The sequence below is a fragment of the Aegilops tauschii genome, chromosome 6, assembly GCF_002575655.3.
Source record: "Aegilops tauschii subsp. strangulata cultivar AL8/78 chromosome 6, Aet v6.0, whole genome shotgun sequence".
Classification (NCBI taxonomy): Eukaryota; Viridiplantae; Streptophyta; class Magnoliopsida; order Poales; family Poaceae; genus Aegilops; species Aegilops tauschii.
Genome location: NC_053040.3, coordinates 75,461,257 through 75,482,477, shown reverse-complemented (window position 1 = coordinate 75,482,477; position 21,221 = coordinate 75,461,257). Strand labels below are relative to the sequence as shown.

General features: G+C 47.0%; 1 long non-coding RNA gene across 7 annotated transcripts; it reads right to left on the bottom strand.

The window, feature by feature from the left end:
• Positions 1 to 1,512: 1,512 nt before the first annotated feature.
• Positions 1,513 to 6,356, bottom strand: LOC109768220 (uncharacterized). Of its 7 annotated transcripts, none has more exons than XR_012187220.1 (6): positions 5,832 to 6,356; positions 5,331 to 5,445; positions 4,796 to 4,864; positions 3,978 to 4,126; positions 1,930 to 2,098; positions 1,513 to 1,822 (listed from the first exon to the last, which is right to left on the bottom strand). It is a non-coding gene; the product is annotated as an uncharacterized lncRNA (long non-coding RNA). The 7 variants fall into 7 exon arrangements; XR_002234056.3 differs by having other exon boundaries at positions 1,930 to 2,045; positions 5,832 to 6,347; XR_005759385.2 differs by having other exon boundaries at positions 1,930 to 2,045; positions 5,935 to 6,347.
• Between the last annotated feature and the right edge of the window lie 14,865 nt (positions 6,357 to 21,221).

Below are 21,221 nucleotides of genomic sequence, written 5' to 3'. Positions count from 1 at the left end.
ATTTCTGTACGACAAAACTTTGTGATGTATTCGGTCCTCCTGAACTTGCGTAGCGCTCTAGTTAATTAGTTTGGGTACGATGAACTTCATTAATTATGTTTACTATATGTTGCTTCTATTTGCTAACTTTTTGTTTGTGTTGCTTACTTATATTATGTTGCATATTATCGATGAATTCGCCTGATGACGATGCATCTCTGTCAGGGATATGGATCGATGGCGAAGAAGTGCTATGTCATGTACATAGGGAAGTGTATGACGAGTGGCCAGAGTGTCAGGCCCAAGTCGACCACTTCCTAGGCAGCAGCCACAAAGGGTTTCAAAGTAGAATCCAAGCGGAAACTAGTTACTTGAGGTTCACGCTAGTGTGAGAGAGGCATCAGAACCGGCTCAAGAACAACTTCATAATCCCGCTCTTGCTCATAGTGATCGCTCTTCTCTTGAATATCATACTTTAGATCGATGATTAAACATGTGTATGTGACCATGTAGTTGCATCTATTCGAGACTTGTAATAACTTGTATCGCTATTTCGGAGGATGATGAGACATTTGTGTTGGATCACTATGATGAGACTATGTTGTAGCTAGGGCTGCAAGAAAAGCTCGAGGTTCGTGGGCCGCTCTAGATCGACTCGTATTTTGACTCGACTCGAGATCGGCTCGAAAAGAAATGAGCTGAGTATGAACACTTTATGTAGCTCGATAGAGAAACGAGTTAATCTTGAGCTAACACTGGCTCGCTCGAATTTAGATCGATAGCTCGATGTTATATAATTATATTAAATAATCTTGATATTTATTTAAAAAGATAATTTATTTTCTTATATGTCGTGCACAGTTTTTCTCAATTTTACCTAGTAGGAAACATGGAGGCCTAATTAAGCATGAGAAACTTAGCCTCAATATAGTGCATGGTCAGTCGTGTGTCAAATATCCTATTATTCTCAGCCAAAGTTTAAGAGCGGATGCACCTTCATTTTTCTATCTTTCTACTTCATTGGTCCCTACTTATCAAGTGCTAGTCATCGGTTGAGAGAGAATAAGTCAAATTTTATAGTGGCTTTCTATATTGTGTTGTTGGCTATAATGTTTGAAAAATTGCCTTAGACTATTCATAAAATCATCTTATTATTTATCTCGAAAATAGCTCGAGATCGATACAAGCTAAGCACGAGCCACTTTTTACGGCTCGACCTTGAGCTTCACTTAGTTTGAGCTCGCTCAAATTTTAGTATAACCTGAGCTGAGCCTAGTCCAACTCGCTCGAACTCGACTCGTTTGCAGCTCTAGTTGTAGCACTTCGATGATGACTAGTTGTTGGGGGCGCGCCATGGCGCACCACCTAAGTGGCATCTCTGCAGTGCCAGGTAGGATACACGCACTTTTCTAACTTTTTTTGCTGCACATGTCACACCTGCACACCCAGGTCATGCATGTGGACACTGAATTGGCTGACACCAATTCAGCTCCGAATTGTAGTATGTGCAGAACACAACCTACTGCCATAACATAAGCAATCAATAATCTAATTATAGAACTTAGTTTAAGATGATAAGAGTTATGCTAGGTAGCCAATGTCGGTATAATGACACTGTACATGAACATTTTGATAATTTATTTCTCCCAGTAACTGTAAGCTGATATCAACAAAGAAAGCAAGAACAACATTGCACACTGATACGATTATCACGACAAGATCGTTCTCATTGAAGCTTGATAAGAAATGCACGCTTCTTTTATTGCCTTGCATACATATACAGAGATCTTGATTCTTCTAACCGGCTAAATATGAAGTAGATTAATTAGATCGATATGAGTACCTACAAACACATCAAGGAACGAGCAAATTGCTAAGTTGATATTTTTAGTGAAATAGAAGATTAGAACCAATCAACTCTGGTTAGCAGCACAAGAAGTGACAAATTACCAGGTAGTAACATGCCCCCGTTTGCAGGCTGTTCATGAAGACGCCGCGCTTGTTCATCAGGAGGATCTCGCCGGATGAGTGCATGAGAATCCCGTCACGCCCAAATATGCCTGCCACTTTGAACAGGCTGAAAAAATTAATTTACAGCAACTGAAATCCATTACAGCCACTGCACATGCATAAAAAGATCAGACTTAGAAGCAAAGATGGCAGCAGCATAGATACTGATAGGCGCATATGAATACAGAGACAACAGGTTTGTAACCTAGATGATTGACCTGCGATAAGCTGAAACGGAAAGGTGAATATCGTGCTCAGAGAATGTGTATAAATAGTTAATTTCAAGATGAAAAACACAATAGCATGGACTTTCTGTATCAAAATTTTGGCTTCTGGAGATGACAGTTGGTAAACCTCATCTAAGATTAACATGTGGCAGATCGTTTTGTTTTCTGTTATGTTAATACCTTTCAAACTGCTTGTGGAGGCAGCAGTCTGAGCTCTGTAGACAATCTACCATGAATAGGATCCAGGGGTTGCCCCCCATTGTTTTTACGGCGTCAGTAAGGCGTCGCCTAGGCGACGCTTAGGCGTCAGGGCACCTTGCAAGCTCAAGGCGTCCAGCTTGCCTTAGGTACCTGAGTAAGGCGTCCGCCTTAAGCTTTAAGGCATCTGAAGCGCTGCTAAGGCGTCCAGGTTGGCACCTTGGTCCATATTGGACGCCTTGAGCTTGCCAGCCAGGCAGGGAAGTAGTTTTAGTCAGGAAACAGTCTTCTGGTGGGAAACAGAGATGCTGTTGGCGCCAACAGGTAAGAGAGGGGAAAGAGAGAGAGAAACAACCCCCAATCCACACACACCTCCTCCTCCTTCTCTGGCTCCTCTCCTCCAGCAGATCTGCTCCCTCCTCTGCAGCAGATCCTCTCCAGCAGCTCCTCATCCTCCTCCTCTCCAGTAGCTCATCCTCCTCCTCTTCAGTACAACAGCAACCAGCAACAGGCAACAGCAAGGAGCCAACACCTCTCCCTCCCCCTTCTCCCCCACCCTCCTCTGCTCTGTTTCTTCCATGTTAAGTTGTTCATTGCTTGCTGTTTTTCAGTTGTTCATTGCTTCCTGCTTTGCTGGTTGCTCACTGCTTTGTGCTAGCTGCTTTGCTGGTTGCTCACTGCCTCTCTTATAGTGGTTAGTGGATGCCTGGATGGTTAGAATAATGCATGATTACTGTTGGGGAGAAGAGAAAGTGCAAAGAGGATGGATCCTATATGGGCTCTACAACCAGCAGCAAGTGCAAGATGTGTAGTGTGTATGCCTAGTTGCCTACCAAATTCTACTTCATTCTACTGCTTAGAACTCTCTAAGGCGTCCGCCTTGCCTTATGCCTTACCGCTTAGGCGGTGAGGCGCCCCCCAGCGCCTTGCCTCGCCTTACCGCCTTAAAAACAATGTTGCCCCTCCTTTGTGTAATATTCCCAAGCCCCAAATCCTAATTCAACATAAATGCATGTAAAAGTTCAAATGGCTGTATCATCTTCGTCAGATTTTTCAAAGCTATTCCCTGCCTTCCGTGTCATGGATAATCAAAGGTCTACAAAATGGACAAGTTGGAAGATCTCTTTACAATATGGTAGGCATGTACGGATAATCAGCATTACGCTTCTGCAGCTTTTATAGCAATAACAACATTACATATTACATTGCCTCTATGAAATCACGGCTGCCGAGCAAAAAAAAAAACACATAAGGTAACATTTGGTGGTGAGAGATTTTTTTAACCAAAATGAAGGCAAGAATAGAAATGGCGCTGAACTAAACAAAGGGAAGTGAGCACCAGTTGAGTAATATCGTATTAAAAGCGAAAAATGCCAGACATATCAAGGAATATGCCAATATGCACTCAAATGGAAATATATTAATTGGGAGAGGATTGAAATTAAGGTCGAAAGACATTTCCGTATCTCAGTGAATCTCACATTGGGATTTCAATATCTCAACAAATCTCAGATTTGTGGTTTCCTAATAGCTTCTATAATTCTTTTATAAAATAGAGCTTACCTGAAAGAAAAGAATTTCTTGCACAGAGGCTGAGGTAGGGACTCCTTCAGGCCACATTGGTATGAATACATAAAATGCAAATCGTTCGCCAGCTCTAATATTGGTTGCAATTTTGAAGGCCAATTCCATTAGTATTAGATTGTAGGAACCTGCAACATCCCAAGGGATCAGAATTTCAGTTTGTGTAAATCATGTCGTAACATTAAACATCAATTTTCAATTTACACGATAGTACCGTCAGCAACAGAGGCATGAATGGAACAAAAAGAATGTACCCTATCTAACAAAAGTAGGAAGAGCAAAATAAACGCATGCTCTCCCTGCAATGTAGCTTATCTAATAAAAAAAAGAAAAATAAATCTATGCTCTCCCTGCATTCTGTGGTACATGTTTTGCCCTATCTTACCAGCAGAAGAATATGCATGAAAATGTGGAAGTTAAGCTATGCCTAACAATCAATATTCCAAGTTTCAGACATGATACATAGGAAGAACCCAGACCTGAATTCACATAGGATGGCCACTCATACGAAGAACCAAGAAATTACTGATTTTAAATATAAATGAAATGGTGTGTTGATCTGATTGCCCGGACATATGTTGTGCGAATGCTCTTATTGATTATGAGGTTCTTTCGGATCAAAAGATTCTGCACAGGTCCATTTAATGGTTTAGTAGTTTATACAAGAAGAACGTAGTTTCAAATGGTACATGACAAGAAGATGAAAAATAAATAAAACAAAACAGCACCACAACTTCAGCATAGCTGTACATTACTGAACATTGCGAAGGAATACAAGGAAGATGTGCCAAACTAACCTGCTTTGAAGCTTCTTTGCAATCACTATGAAATCCTTTTAGAGAGCCCGAGTCAATTGACCAAAATACCTGAAGAATTAATATCTTAACCAGTGCCTATAATTCACAAGTATTAACATAAGCACAAATTAAAGAGCAAGTACTAAAGCCCGAACATGCCAATTTTCAGGATCTTCTTCTTTTGAAACCTACAAACTAACATGATCATTTGGAACATTAGGTGAAAACGACTAAGTATCCTGAGATATGTTCCAACTTTATCAGGGCATCATCTTTCCAACGAGATACTTTCCTAAGTTGATTACGGAATTAAAACTCAACGAGATAGGAACATTGAAACTCAAAGAGATTAATGTGGTGCAAGATAAGCACCGGCAGCCAGCACGCATTCACGCATGACACTAGTTCGCAGAAGCTTACGTCCTTGACTCCAACTTCATAAGCATAACGAAGTTACATACGTCTAGATACTATTTTTTCAGCGGCAGTTAATATGGGACGGCGGAGTACAACATATTGGTAAAAATGAACTCACCGAAATTGTCGAGTTATGAAAATCATTTTCATATACTGTGTCAAGATCTTTAAAAAGCCTCACAAAGATCTAGGTCCCCAATGAAAGCAGCAGCTTTCTACTTGTTTCCCGAAGCCTGTGTATCAACCAACAAACATATTTGGGGGTGAGTAAATGTCCCAACAACCTGCAAGATAGTAGTACAAGATTGCCAAATATAGCACAAAAGAGAGCGTATGATTAGCCTGCAGAACACAAAAGATATTTACAAGACTGACATGATGCTTATTCTGAAATCAACATAATGGTGACCTCCTGATTTTATTTATATCTACAACTATCTGTTAAACTTAGTAGCATCATTTACTATCCATATGGCACCAACAAACACATCACGGTTTGAAATAACATTCAAATTCTCCTAAAAGATGATGCATGAGTATATATTTACTTTCTTAATGTCTATGATGATAGCAATTACTTGCAGCTTATAAAAAAAGAGATAAAATATAAGCATAGAACCTGGCTATCACTCCCGTCCAAAACGCCCGCTGCAGAGCTACAATCCACATAATCGATCCTACCTCATAATGCCCCGATCCGTGAGCACCACCCCGCTAGTTACCTTGACGGATATGCAGGTCCATCCCGCCCCGATCGTGGTTGAGGAAGAACTATGGGAGGCGACAGGACAGAGAGAGTATGAAGGGGTGGCTTGCCCGAGACCCATCGATGCGGAGCGGGATGGGGCGGCGGCGGCACTAACCCTAATGAATCACCTCATCCGCCCCGGCGAGCTGAAGGCGAACCAGCTGCGGAACAGCGCCGCGACCACCGAGATAGCCATGCAACATTGCCTCCTCCTCTGCTCGGGAACGAAAGCGATCTGACGGGGAGCGCTCGCGCTGCCGTGGCCATGGATCCAGACCTGCTGCTCGATCTGGGGCGAGGGGGAGGAGAGGAGCTCGCCCGGTGGTGGGGATAAGGTGAGCGGAGGAGAGAGGGGCTGTGGGGGAGGGCGCCGGTGAGTGGTGTCGGGGCAGTGGTGAATGGGAAACGAGGGCGGCCCGTTTCTCTTTTCATCTTCGTTTTTTTTACCTCACACAGTAAAAGGGACAGGTGGATATCGCGAGAAGGCGCCCTTGATGCGTACGCGAATGTTTAGGATGATGAAAGATGAGACATTCTTGTCTGATATAGTTCCAATGTATGTGTATGTTTTTATTGTATAAAATCTGTATAAATACTACATAAATAAGTAGAAGAAAAAATACAGAAAATATTAGCAGTGGCGCAGGGTAAGAGAGTAGCAGCAGCGCTACTGATTCACAGACTTAAAAGTAGCGCGAGGTTCATACTATCGCTCTGCAACTAGTTAGCAGTAGCACTGGATGGACCCACGCTACTGCTAAGTCTGTGTAGCAGCTACTACCAGTGGCGAAGTTATAGCAAGGCCCAAAGGGCCCTGGCCCACCCAACTTATGTGATTCTCTTCAAGGTATATTTATTTTTTGGTCACAAAACACAAGCCCAGTAGATGTTTCTATAAGCCGGCCCGCCCAATTATTTGGAACAAGCTCCCCACTGGCTACTACTAAGAGTTAGGTGCAACGCGCTAGCTGTAGCGAGGGCACCGCGCTACTGCTAGACATTTACTGCTCGCTACTATTAGGTTTTGCCATAATTTTACTCCTTCTGTAAAAGAATATAAAGGCGTTTAGATCACTATCGAGGGAGTATTTACCAAGGTTGACATGTGGAAACTTGTAACTTATGAGTGTTCATTTAAAATAAATAGACACAAGGAATGTACAAAAATTATGACCCGAAGAAATGCCACCCTAGACATGTGCCTGCCTACATACTACACAGGCTGCAGCCCAGCCGGCGTTTCCGTCTCTACCGCCGCCACTTTGACACAGCATGTCCGCTGTGGCGAGAGGTCGCAGCGGCAGATAGGACAAGTGGTGTGCGAGTGCAGCCACATGTCAATGCACTCGACATGGAAGATGTGCTTGCACGACGGCAGCTGCCGCACCATCTCGCCTTCCTCAAGGTCTTCCCAGCACACAGAGCACAGCTGGGCGCTCCCACATTCGAGGTCGCCATCGGCATCGGCGCCACGGGATGCGTACGCGAACGTGGGCAACGAGTCGATCGTGGCCTTCCCGAGCCCGAACCGGCATGCTGCCAAAGGCACGCCCACTGTGATCTCACGCTCGGCGGCGGCGCCGACGCGCCAGCTATTGGGCAGGCACTCACCGATGCCGAAGGCGGTCAACGCCATGCCGGCGAACAAAAAGGCCTTCCAGACGCTCACGGTGGCGACGAGCACGCAGAACACGAGCGCCAATGCCAAGGACGCCACGACGCCGTAGCAGGCTCCACGCCCGCCGTTCCTGAGCCTTGCAGGCAGATCAGGCATGATCACTCCTGAACGTTTAATTCGAGGTAGCTGCTTCACGGGCAGGGTTGTGGGTTGTGGCGGTGCAGGTGTTCTAACCGGGCGGCAAGAAATATATAGTCGATCTGCATCTCAGCTTGAGAACTAGAGTCTGGGGCCCTGGCTGACTGGAGATCGGCGGGCGCCGCCCGTAGCTGCGCCCGGGTCTGGGTGGCGCGCGGCGCGCGAAAGATAAACTCGGTGTTTCTTTGACCTCCCGATTCTGGTCAGGTTTCACGCGCCGGCCATACATTAGCAATTGTTAGACAGCCCATGGTAAACGATACGGCACGCTGGAAAGCGACCCGTGTGTATGCACGGCGTATGACTGTGATAACACGCAGGCGCGCAATAACATTTTTATTGAGAAATAATAATTATTTTCTAGAAATGCAATAAAGATTTGAGAAGGAGGCGGTAGTCAGCCTGGTCAACCGTTGTTGCAGGTCACCACGCATCCGCTTCACACGGCCACGACGGCGAGGAGGTGGTGGGCGACAAGGGGATGCCGGGGATGTATCTGGTGCACCGGGGCAATTTGTGCTGCCGGTGCACCAGTCGCCCGTTGCACATTTAAAAATGTTTAAAAAAAATTTAAAAAAAGTATGCAATGAGGTCCGGTGCACCGGTAGCACCAATTGCCTTGATGCACCAGATATGTTCCCGGGGATGCCGAGGTGAAACTGACGAAGTAGTGGTGGTGGGCGAAGCCGAGGTGAAATTGACGAACAACAGCTGCGAACTCTCCACTACGCATACAGCCTACTGGAGGAGGACAAAAGTGCAAAGGGATCTTGGAGGTGAGTCATGACGTGCTTTCAGTTTCGCCTGTATACAACAACCACTGAATCATGAACTGCTGGACAATACTGTAACGCCCCAAGACCGACGCTCCAGAAGTCTTCCAGCTACCTTGTTGTCGCCGTGTGTTTTATTTTTGCTTGTTGCATTTCATCATGGCATCATCCGCATTGCATCGGCATTCGTTACCGTCTTTGTTTTTAAAACTTGCATTCGTACGTAGTTGCCACGTTCCCCCCTTGTCTCCGTTGACCGTTCCGAGACCAACCGTGTTTTCGGTTCCCTCTTGCCTGGCTTCCTAACCTCTCTGCACATCCCGCAAACCCCCTTTGCGTGCGTGTCCGAAACTTCCAGGACCCAACTCGGGCAGTCATGACCGTTGGATCCGGATCATCCCCAAACATCCCTAAAACATCTCCGTTTTCTTATTTGGACTCCCCTAAGCTTTATTCTCGTCCGCCCGATTACGATCGGAGGGTCCGATTAACCCCTAAACCTAACCCCTTCCTATAAATAGCCCCCTAACCCTAAATTTTAGGCCTCCTGTCCCATCCACCCATCGCCACCGCCGCCACTCCACCAAATCCCCCTCGGGATCTCCCCTGCCTGTTCGCCCCAACCCAGCGCCTCCACTGTTTCCCCTGATCCAATCCCCTCCGCCTCCACTCTCTGCCTCCACCGCACATCCATCCAACCGCCGCCTTGCCTCCACTCCGGTAGCACGCGCCACCGGAGCCCCGAGCCACCACCTCGTCGCCGCTCTTCACCAACTCGCCCGACCAACCACCACCAGCCCGAGCGCCTATGCCTCCTTGTCCCGCTGTCATCCACGACCGTCGTGCAGCCAGCCCGAGCGCTCGTTCCCGAATGGATCGAGGCACTACCTCCAGCCCGCAGCCGCCGGAGCTGCTCTGTTACTCGCCCGAACCAGCAGGTGTCCTCGTCGCCCCTACTCCCTTCCCTTCCTCTTCTTCGCTGAAGCTCTCCCTGACCACCCCCTCGTCGTGTTTCTCTCACAGGGAACCATGGAGCCGCCGCTTGGAGCTCCATGACCGCACCTCCCAGCCGCGACGAGTCCCCGCCGTCCCGAGGCCACCTGTCGTCGTCCGGCCGGCAACAAGCAGCAGCTTGCTGGAGCGCGAGCCCTGCCGGGTCCGCCTCCCTCTGCCCGTCCCTCTCCTGCTTCGATCTCCTTCCTTCCTCTGTGCCACTTCTCTGATTTTGTTTCCCTGCCATGGCTTTGCAGCTGTGCCACCACCCTGCTTCGCTCGTCGCCGCCTTTGCAAGATCCGGCGAGGCCCTGCGTTCCCGGCCTCCTCCCCGCCAAGTTCGCCGCCGCCGCTCCCCAAGCTCCTCCAGGCCGCCGCGCAAGTCCGGCCGCCTCCTCCTCTGCTTCTGCTTCGAGCAGGAGGTCGACACCCCCGCCTCGAGCCACGACCGCGCGTCGCCTACGTGCGTTGACCGCGCCCAGGCCCAACGCCCCCTTCCGGCCTCCCCCTCCACCGACTGGGCCATGGCCCATGGTGAGAAACCCCCAGCCACTGTGCACTGTTGGGCTAACATATTCGGCCCGTATATGTTTTTTCCTGGTTCTGCGAATTTCCTAATTATCCAGAGACTACCAGTTTTACAGAAAACCCCTTGCACTTCATGCATTTAATGTCTCACAAACCGTGCATCGGATTAAAATACTTCATACATGCAAAATGCTTAGAATTTCATCTAGTTTCATAATATGCTGCTTTCATCCATGTTAAAAATGTAAAAAAAATGTTGTTTGATTAAATTTGCATAAATGCCATGCAAAAATGAATTATTTCATAACTAATTAACCGTAGCTCCAAATTAAATGTTCTTTATATGTAAATCGGGTGGAAAAATGCCTAGTTTAACATGGTGCACTTTATTTTCCTGTTTAACAACAATAAAATATGGTTTTAGGCAGAACAGTACCAAATCTAAAATATGGACATGAGGATTTTCCGGAATTGTTGTTTGTTGTTCCGGCCTCATTTAAACTTGCCTAAATAGTTAGTTTTATTATGCTTCACCTCTTGCATGTTTAACAACATTTAATATTGCTGTGTACCTAAACGAGAGCGAACTAAATAATTCGAATGTGGTGTTTCTTCAATATGCAACTCGTTGCATATTGAGCTCCACTTAATTTGTAGTATTGTTTGTTGCACTTTGCCATGCCATGCCTCATTTAAACCGGACATGCATCATACTTGATTGTGCATCATGACATGTTTATGTGATGGTTGTTTACCATGCTGTTTGCTTCTTTCCGGTTTGCTTCTCTCGTTAGCTTCGGTTTCGTCCCGGAGTTGTGAGGATTCGTTCGACTACGTCCATTTGTCTTCTTCATGGACTCGTTCTTCTTCCTTGCGGGATCTCAGGCAAGATGACCATATCCTCGAAATCACTTCTATCTTTGCTATGCTAGTTGCCTCTATGCTATCGCTATGCCGCGTTACCTACCACTTGCTTTTCAAGCCTCCCAAATTGCCATGAACCTCTAACATTTGTCACCCTTCCTAGCAAACCGTTGTTTGGCTATGTTACCGCTTTTGCTCAGCCCCTCTTATAGCGTTGTTAGTTGCAGGTGAAGATGAAGATTGTTCCATGTTGGGACATGGATATGTTGGGATATCACAATATCTCTTATTTTAATTAATGCATCTATATACTTGGTAAAGGGTGGAAGGCTCGGCCTTATGCCTGGTGTTTTGTTCCACTCTTGCCGCCCTAGTTTCCGTCATATCGGTTTTATGTTCCCGGATTTTGCGTCCCTAACGCGGTTGGGTGTTATGGGAACCCCTTGACAGTTCGCCTTGAATAAAACTCCTCCAGCAAGGCCCAACATTGGTTTTACCATTTGCCTAACAACCTATTACCTTTCCCTTGGGAGTAATTAACCCGAGGGTCATCTTTATTTTAGCCCCCCGGGCCAATGCTTCTCTAAGTGTTGGTCCGAACTAGAGCACCGTGCGGGACCGTCCCTTGGCAACTTGGGTTACGTTGGTACCTGTACGCTTAGCTCATCCGGTTGTGGCCTGAGACGAGATACGTGCGGCTACTATCAGGGTGTCGGCACGCCAGGAGGTCTTGCTGGTCTTGTTTTACCATTGTCGAAATGTCTTGTAAACCGGGATTCCGAGACTGATCGGGTCTTCCCGGGAGAAGGAATATCCTTCGTTGACCGTGAGAGCTTATAATGGGCTAAGTTGGGACACCCCTGCAGGGTATAAACTTTCGAGAGCCGTGCCCGCGGTTATGTGGCAGATGGGAATTTGTTAATGTCCGGTTGTAGAGAACTTGACACTCGACTTAATTAAAATGCATCAACCGCGTGTGTAGCCGTGATGGTCTCTTTTCGGCGGAGTCCGGGAAGAGAACACGACTTTTGGGTTATGTTTGACGTAAGTAGGAGTTCGGAATCACTTCTTGATCATTACTAGTTAACGACCGTTCCGTTGCTCCTCTTCTCACTCTTATTTGCGTATGTTAGCCACCATATATGCTTAGTGTTTGCTGCAGCTCCACCTCACTACCTTCTCCTACCCATAAGCTTAAATAGTCTTGATCTCGCGGGTGTGAGATTGCTGAGTCCTCGTGACTCACAGATTCTACCAAAACAGTTGCAGGTACCGACGATACCAGTGCAGGTGACGCAACCGAACTCAAGTGGGAGTTCGACGAGGACCTTGGCCGTTACTATGTTTCGTTTCCTGTTGATCAGTAGTGGAGCCCAGTTGGGACGATCGGGGACCTAACATTTGGGGTTATCTTCTTTTCATTTGGGTTTGATCGTAGTCGGTCTATGTGTGTATTTTGAATGATGTATGATTTATTTTAAGTATTGTGTGAAGTGACGATTATAAGCCAACCCTCTTTATCCCATTCTTGTTCATTACATGGGATTGTGTGAAGATGACCCTTCTTGCGACAAAACCTACAATGCGGTTATGCCTCTAAGTCGTGCCTCGACACGTGAGAGATATAGCCGCATCGTGGGCGTTACAAATACTCAGCTAGATGAATCGAGGTCTAAACTGAATTACTATAAAACCTTATAGAGATTTCAATACGGCCTATATACATATGTATATAGACATATTTTAGAGTATAGATTCACTCATTTTGCTTTGTATGTCGTCCGCATTAGAATCTCAAAAAGACTTATATTTAGGAGCAACCGAGTAGATGACACGGATATAACGAAACTGACATGATAGGTTCTTTCGAAGATGCTACGTTTTAATTCCATCTGTTCGATAGGTATAAATAAATTGGCAGTGATACGCGTCGGTCGGCAGGCCCTAATTTGGGCGGGTCGCACCAGCAGCGTACGATATTTTTGTTCCCAGCCGCACGATCTTCTTCCTCCTCCTCTCTTGCACCTTCTTCTCTAAAAAATAGCCCCCATTGTGCCGCCATGAACGCCTGGCCTCGAAGCACCCCCATGTGCGTCTCGTCTATTGCTGCCCTCGCCGCCGGTCGCCGCCCTCGCCATTGCCGTCTACTGTATTTCTCACCGGCTCCATGCATACAGCAGCATGTCCCCATGTTTGCAGCTCCTCCTGACGACGGTGGCTGCTCCAGTGGCAGCGGCCGCTGTCGCAGCACCTCCGACTACAAACTCGCGAATAACTGTACAATCCCTCTGGTTGGCGGTTGCAGCAAAAAAGTCGGCCGATTGTAGCAAAAAAAAGTTACAGTTCCAGTAAAAAATCTTGCCGCTGCCGCCACCCGGTCGGCATCATAGCAAAAACTCTGACCGGTTGTAGCTTTCTGGTTGCCGGTTGGAGCAAAAACAACATGACACGGTTGTAGCAAAAAATAAAATAAAAGGCGACGGTCACATCTTCATATGGTGGTAATAAAATTCGTTGCCGATGGTAGCAAAAAGTTGTGTCGTTTGCAGCAAAAAAATGTTGTCACTTGCCGTGGAAGTTGCATCATCTTCATGGATGATTTAGCAAAGAAAATGTCGTCGCCGGCAGTAGCAGATGAAGTCGCCGGTAGTAACAAAACCAAACGTCGGTTCCAGTAAACAAAAAAAACTACAATCTGCGGTAGTTGGTTCCAGCAAAAAGTTCGTTGGCTATTGCATCCCTTGCCATAGCATCTCGCTCCTGAGGGTTGCAACACTACCATGAGCGAAGGTGTCGGGAGGCGCATCCATGGCGATTGACGCATCGTCGTGTTTCGTAGACCTGAGGTGGTTGATGCGCAGAACAGCCGCCCCCTTGTACCTCATCGCTGGTCGCACCGCTTGCTAGTCAGGGCATCCAGTGCTCGGCCCCGTCACGTGCGGCCATGGCGAAGGGCGTGGCCATGGCGACGAGGTCGCAAAGGGCGTAAGGGGGCGCGTGGCAGTGCGCCCCCTCACTGGGCAATGGTGCCTCGCCGGGGAAAAGAAGAGGGGAAAGGAGGAGGTTCGTCGAGTGGTAGAGAAAGAAGAAGATAAGGCAGAGAAGAAGAAAAATGGATGCCCGAAGACGCGTGATCTACAAGGATCAAATGCACGCGACACGACCGACCCAAAACTCGACCGATCGGTCGTACGCAAACATTTGCCTAAAAAATTTGGCACAGTTGAATTTGATCGCCCTTCTGTCTAGCTAGCCTTGGAGTCGGCCAATCGGACCATCGGCTGAATTCCAATTGAGAGCGCCGACTATGCATTCACACTTCTGCTTCGGTACAACCCCGCTAAACACATCAACCAATGAGATCTCTCCGTACACTTTCATAATAAAGTGTAGGATGGTCTTTTTTGAAAATACATTGCCCGCGCCAATACACGGCCTATGTACGTACCGCCCGAGAATTGAACTTCAAACCTCAAGGTTTACTTCAAGTTCTAGTAACCAACTGAGACAAGTTACTTGTTGTGTCCACTTGCTTTCTTTTTCACTTCTTATGTGCCAAATGTAACTTAGTGAACTTTCATGTCGGCTTTTTCTTCTTTTTTAAACCGGGTTTAGTTTGTTTTTCCTTTGAGTTTTTTTTTCTGTTTTTTAAATTCGTAAATCTTTTTCAGTTTCTCAAACTTGTTTCCTTAATGAATATTTTCTAAAAATCCATGAAATATGTCAAATCTGTGAATATTTTAAAAAATCAATTAACTTTTCTCAAATTCACGGGCCGGCCCAACAGGCGGCCGGGCATCGGGCGGGATAGAAAACGACGTACTATAGTGCTTGTGTATGGCACGTCTTGACTCCTATATTTTCTTTATTATTTTTTGTATATCACCAGTCAGGACGTGTGTGTGAATTTTTTTCGAAAAGGGGGACTCTCTGGCCTCTGCATCAGAACGATGCATACGGCCACATTTATAGATAAAATAGGTTCAACAAGGTCTTAATGTCTTAAAACAAATAAAAAACGGCAGGCTCACAGAGAGCCACAACGCCAAGAACAAAAGGCCCAAAAAGTCACAACCGGCCGGCAAAACAAAAGATAGGTAAACTAATCGCCTATCCTATTACATGACCGCCATCCAAACCGGTTGAAGGTATCCTGCGCTACCATCTCCCACCGGACAGATCCAGTAACAAACGCTCCCTGGCCTCCGTCAGAGTGAGTAAGGACCACATACGGATCAGCGCGGTAGCCCGGAATAAAACCTGCAAAAAATGAATAGTTGTTGTTCTGTTAAAAGCCAAATCATTTCTGCAGTTCCAAATTGCCCATAACAACGCGCATACTCCTACACGAATGTGTCTAGCTGTTTCGGACTCTATCCCAACAAGCCACGTTCCAAATAACACACTGACCGAATTCGGAGGAGTAATGTTAAAGGCAATTTGCATAGTGCGCCACAAAACTCTCGCCAACGGGCAATCAAAAAAGAGGTGCTCGATAGTCTCGTCCCGATCACAAAAACTACACCTAGTAGATCCTGTCCAGTTGCGCTTAACCAAATTATCCTTTGTTAAAATTACTTGTTTATGCACAAACCACATAAACACTTTAATCTTCAAAGGAACTTTGACTTTCCAAACATGTTTGGAACTAGGAATAATACTAGAGTTAATGACATCGATATACATCGACTTGACTGTGAACTCTCCAGACCTAGTAAGCTTCCAACACAACTGATCGTGCTGATGAGCTAGCTGAACCTCCATCAGTCTACTCACCAAATGAAGCCATGCTTCCCATCGTTCGCCCACAAGCACCCTCCGAAACTGAATATTAAGGAGAATGGACTGCATAATCGATGCAACAAGAGAATCACGACGCTGAACAATACGATATAGGGACGGATACTGGAGCGCCAATGGCGTTTCACCAAGCCACATATCCTCCCAGAAGCGAGTGGTGTTGCCATTACCGACAATAAACTTTGTTCTATTAAAGAAGGCAGCTTTGACTCTCATAAGCCCCTTCCAAAACGGCGAATCAGTTGGTCTCACTGTCACCTGGGACAAAGTCTTGGACTGTAGATACTTACTACGGAGAATCTGCGCCCACGTTGCCTCAGTCTCAACTGACAACTTATACAGCCACTTACTGAGAAGACATTTGTTCTTGACTTCAAGATTCTCAATACCAAGGCCCCCTTGGTCCTTTGGTCGACAGATGATATCCCATTTGGCGAGTCGGTATTTTCTCTTAAGTTCATCACTCTGCCAGAAGAATCGGGATCGATAGAAGTCCAGCCTTTTTCCTAACCCCAACTGGGACTTCAAAGAAGGATAAGAGAAACATAGGCATACTCGTGAGCACCGAATTAATAAGAATCAATCGGCCTCCATAAGACATGAGTTTTCCTTTCTAGCAACTTAATTTCTTCTCAAACCGATCCTCGATGCACTTCCACTCTCTGTTTGTTAGCTTACGATGGTGAACGGGTATACCTAGGCACGTAAAAGGTAGAGCCCTCAATTCACATCCAAACAATTGCCTATAAGCCTCTTGTTCGTCCTTGGCTCTACCAAAGCAGAACAACTCGCTTTTATGAAAGTTAATCTTCAATCCAGTCAATTGTTCAAATAAGCATAACATCAACTTCATATTTTTCGCTTTTTCCAAGTCGTGCTCCATATTGTATCATCAGCGTACTGCATGATGGACACACCACCATCAACTAGATGAGGCACCAAGCCATCCACCTGACCGGCCTCCTTTGCCCTACCTATCAGGATCGCCAACATATCAACCACAATGTTGAACAAGATGTGAGACATGGGATCACCTTGTCTCAGGCCCTTGTGTGTCTGGAAATAATGACCTATATCGTCATTCACTTTAATTCCAACACTCCCTTTTTGCGTGAAAGATTCTACCTGGCGTCGCCAAGCTTCATCAAAACCCTTCATGCGTAAGGCCTGTTGAAGGAACGGCCATTTGACTTTATCGTACGCCTTCTCGAAATCCACCTTGAAAATAACTCCCTCAAGTTTTTTCGTGTGAATCTCATGGAGTGTTTCATGAAGGACCACAACCCTTCAAGGATGTTCATGTCCGACATGAAAGCAGTTTGAGTGGGCTGCACCACAGCATGCGCAATCTGTGTGAGCCTAATCGTCCCGACCTTGGTAAAATTTTTGAAACTAACATTGAGAAGACAGATGGGCCTGAATTGCTCGATTCTCACAGCCTCTGTTTTCTTAGAAAGCAGGGTTATCGTACCAAAATTTAGCTGAAAAAGCTGAAGTTGTCCCGAGAACAAATCATGGAACATCGGCAACAGGTCCCCTTTAATAATATGCCAGCACTTCTTATAAAACTCAGTCGGGAATCCATCCGGGCCGGGAGCCTTATTATTTTTCATCTGCGAAATGGCCTCGAACACCTCCTTTTCAGAAAAAGGAGCGGCTAAAATATCATTCTCAACAGCAGTAAGTTGAGGCACATCCTCAACCCTAGACTCATCCAGAGACACGCAGTTATTCTCTGGGGGTCCAAACAACTGCTTGTAATACTCAGTAATGTATAACTTTAGGTTCTCCTGACCGATAATTGTTTCCTCATCTTGTTCAAGCTGAAAGATCCTCTTCTTCCTGTGTTTGCCATTGGCGATCATGTGGAAGAATTGAGTGTTCGCGTCCCCCTGGACAACTCTTCGTACCTTGGCCCGCAGAGCCCACTTTAATTCTTCTTCACGAAGAAGTTCTTTCAGCCTCATCTCTGCGTCAAGCTTGGCATGAAGCTCTGCGGCTGGCAGAACCGTGGTTTCTACTTTTACATCTAAGGACTGAATAAGGGTAAGGAGCCGTTCCTTTTCAACCTTATAAATCCTACTAAGATGCTTAGCCCACCCACGTAGGAAACTTCTCAGGTCCCAATCTTATTCTGCCAGCGCTCAAGCGCAGTCCTACCTCCTGCACCCTTAGCCCACTCTCTGGCTACGAGATCAAGGAAGCCTTCTCTTTCAAACCAAGCAAGCTCGAACAAGAATAAGTTTGCGTTGCCCAGGTGGGAGGCCTCACCAGTGTGTGAATACATCAATATTTAGTTTTCACAAAGAAAACGTACGTACATTGATAATTTGCTTCCACATTCTGGTGGACCTACAAACAGAAAACAAACTCGAGCAAAAAGCATGGGATTTTGAACATCTCTCGGTCACTCCCAGGCGGGAGGTGCAGATGATGGCGTTCAGAGACACTTCAGAAATTTGCGGTCTTGTTGACCTTAGCTTTTCAGGAGTCCCGTTTACTTATGATAATAAGAGGGGAGGACAAGCTAATGTGAAGGTGCGCCTTGACAGGGTTGTTGCATCAAATTCTTGGCGTAATGCCTTTGCTTATTCGGAAGTGAGGCACCTCGTCTCACCATGCTCAGATCACCTTCCGTTGCTGCTTATAGGGGAGCCAGAATCTGGACACTTTGGCGTTAGATGCAGGCAGTATGAAATATTGTGGGAGAGAGATTCGGCTCTTCCAGAAATAATCAAGGAAGCATGGGGCTCCTTTGGTGTGGTGAACAACCTTGGTAAGCTGCGTGATGGCTTGGATTATATGATGAAAACCCTTCGGTCACGGGGAAGGAAAAGTTTGGCAACATTACGACAGAGTTAAATAAATCTCGAACGCAGCTGGAGGAGCTCATGAATATGAATGCGGATCGAGAAGAAATTCAAAAGGTGACCGATAGGATGAATGAAATCCTTTATAAAGAGGAGATGATGTGGCTTCAGAGATGTAGAATAACTTCGCTAAAGGAGGGTGACACGACCGCAAAGTATTTTCAGAGGAAAGCTGTTTGGCGTGCATGTAAGAATAAGATCCGTGAGATTATTGATGATGATGGCAGTGCTTATTCGGACTTTTCTTCCATGAGTGGCTTGATAAATAATTTTAGAAAAAAGGAGGAGGAGCCCCGGCCTCTGCATCTGGAGAATACATGCAGCCACTTTATTAATTATTTACACAAAACCTTACAAAATCATACAACAGTAAGACTAAAGCCACCGTCTATGCAACATCTATCGCTACTCCTATCTAGTTGATGAAGGGATGCTGATAGTCTAGGCCTAATGCCAAACAGACCTCGTAGCCAAACCTAACATCTAAGACCTGAGGTCCCAACCAGGACGCCTGCCGGGTATGAGGTCGCCGCAGCCACCTGCCACCAATTCATCTTCTGTGCTGTACTGCTGCATCTACCTTGCCCGGTCTAGTTGTCGTCAACGCCACCACGACGCCAGACAACGCCACCATCTTGCGCTCGTCCATCATCACACGCCCACCGGCGAGACCCCGCTGCTCCATGCCACTGAGACCCGCCGTTGTCGACGTGCCAGATGCCACGCCGCTCCTCCGTTGCGAACACCACCTGTTGCCACTGGTCCATCCCCTCCGCCTACAGTTCCTCTAACCGAGCACCCAAACGCCCCAGGCGGCACCTCCAGGGAGGGTACAACACACGCAGTCCCGCCGCCGCCCAATCTAAGGAGATTTTGGGTTTTCACCCGGGCATGGGGTTGGGGTGTAGGGCAGGGACCTCGACGATGCCTGCAAGGAGGAGAACGGCGACCCTGGTCGTCGCCACCATCGGGATGAACGAGTCATCCAAAGTTTCCTCCGGCCCGATGTAACCTCTACCAGCCCCCGCGAACGCACCGAGGCCGGCGACCACGATCGTAAGCCACCAAGTGCAGCGGGAGAGAGCTTGCAGCGCGGAGGAGATCCACCAGCAACTCACCGCCCACGCGGTCAAGACGCCGTCCATCCAACCCCCGCGAACGTCGCCAGCCGAGGGCGCCGTCGCCATGCCTAACGGGGCCGCCGCCCCAGGTCCAAGTTCCTCCACGATGGCCGGAGTGGCCAGATCCGCCACGAGTGACGAGATCCGGCACCACGCGGCCGACGCCATCGCCCAAGCCCACCGTCGACCGATGCCGCCGTCGACCGATGCCGTCGCTTTCGGGAGCCCGCACGCTGTTGGGAATCCCACACCCATGGATCTGGGCACCAGTGCACCGCCGCGAGTCCGCCGCCTCCGGGATCCGGCACACCGTCGGGAGGGCCGCACCTCGCGGATCAGGACGCCCACGCCGCCATGGACCCGGGAGCGGGAGGAGAGACCCTCCGCCGCCGCCGTCGCACGCACGGGCTTTGCCCGACGTCGACCATCGGCAACGGCGGAGGGGGAGAAGGGCACTGGAGGGTACTAGGCGACGGCGGCGGCAGAGCCCTCCCGAGCCGCCAGCGGGGAGGCGGCGTGAGTGGCTTGATAAATGAGTACTTCAAAACTATCTTTACTGCTGATCCTAATCTTGATGCTTCGGTAGTGCTAGACTTGCTTGAAATAGAGTCACCAATGATGATAATAATAGCCTATGCGCTGCCTTTCTGACCAGGAGATTTCAGATGCTATGTTTCAAATAGGTCCACTGAAGGCGTCAAGACCGGATGGGTTTCCGGCAAGATTTTTCCAGCGCAATTGGGGTACTTTGAAAGAAAGTATTATTGCAGCAGTTAAGGATCTCTTTATCACTGGTGTTATGCCGGAAGGAGTGAATGCTACTTCTATTTTGCTCATCCCAAAAATTGTCAATCCAACTAGACTTACTCACTATAGACCTATAAGTTTATGTAATGTAATTTGTAAGGTTCTATCTAAGTGTTTGGTGAACAGGTTAAGGCCGTTGTTGGATGATCTAATTTCTCCATAAAAGAGTGCCTTTGTCCCTGGCAGAATGATTATTGATAATGCTTTGGTGACCTTTGAGTGCATTCATTATATTAAACAGGAGGAGGATCCAACAAAAAGTTTTTGCGCTTACAAGATTGATCTATCGAAAGCTTATGATAGGGTTGATTGGGCATTTTTAAAGAAAGTGATGCAAAAGATGGGCTTCTCTCACCGATGGGGTTCCCTCTTGGATTCATTTACACCGTCGCGTGGGCTTCGGCAAGGTGACCCATTATCACCCTTCTTGTTTCTTTTTATCGCTGATGGATTATCTGCTTTATTAAATCATGGAGTAAGGTCAAATGATATTACCCTGGTTAAAATCTATAGAAGAGCTCCAGGTATGTCTCACCTTTTGTTTGCGGATGACACAATGCTATTTTTTGAGGCTTCTCAGGTCCACTCAGTGTGCGATGACTTGAGGATGGTTCAGAATTTTTATTGGGGTTCTGAGAAGGGCAAACGTAAAGTTCATTGGAAAGCTTGGGAACGCTTGCAACAACCTA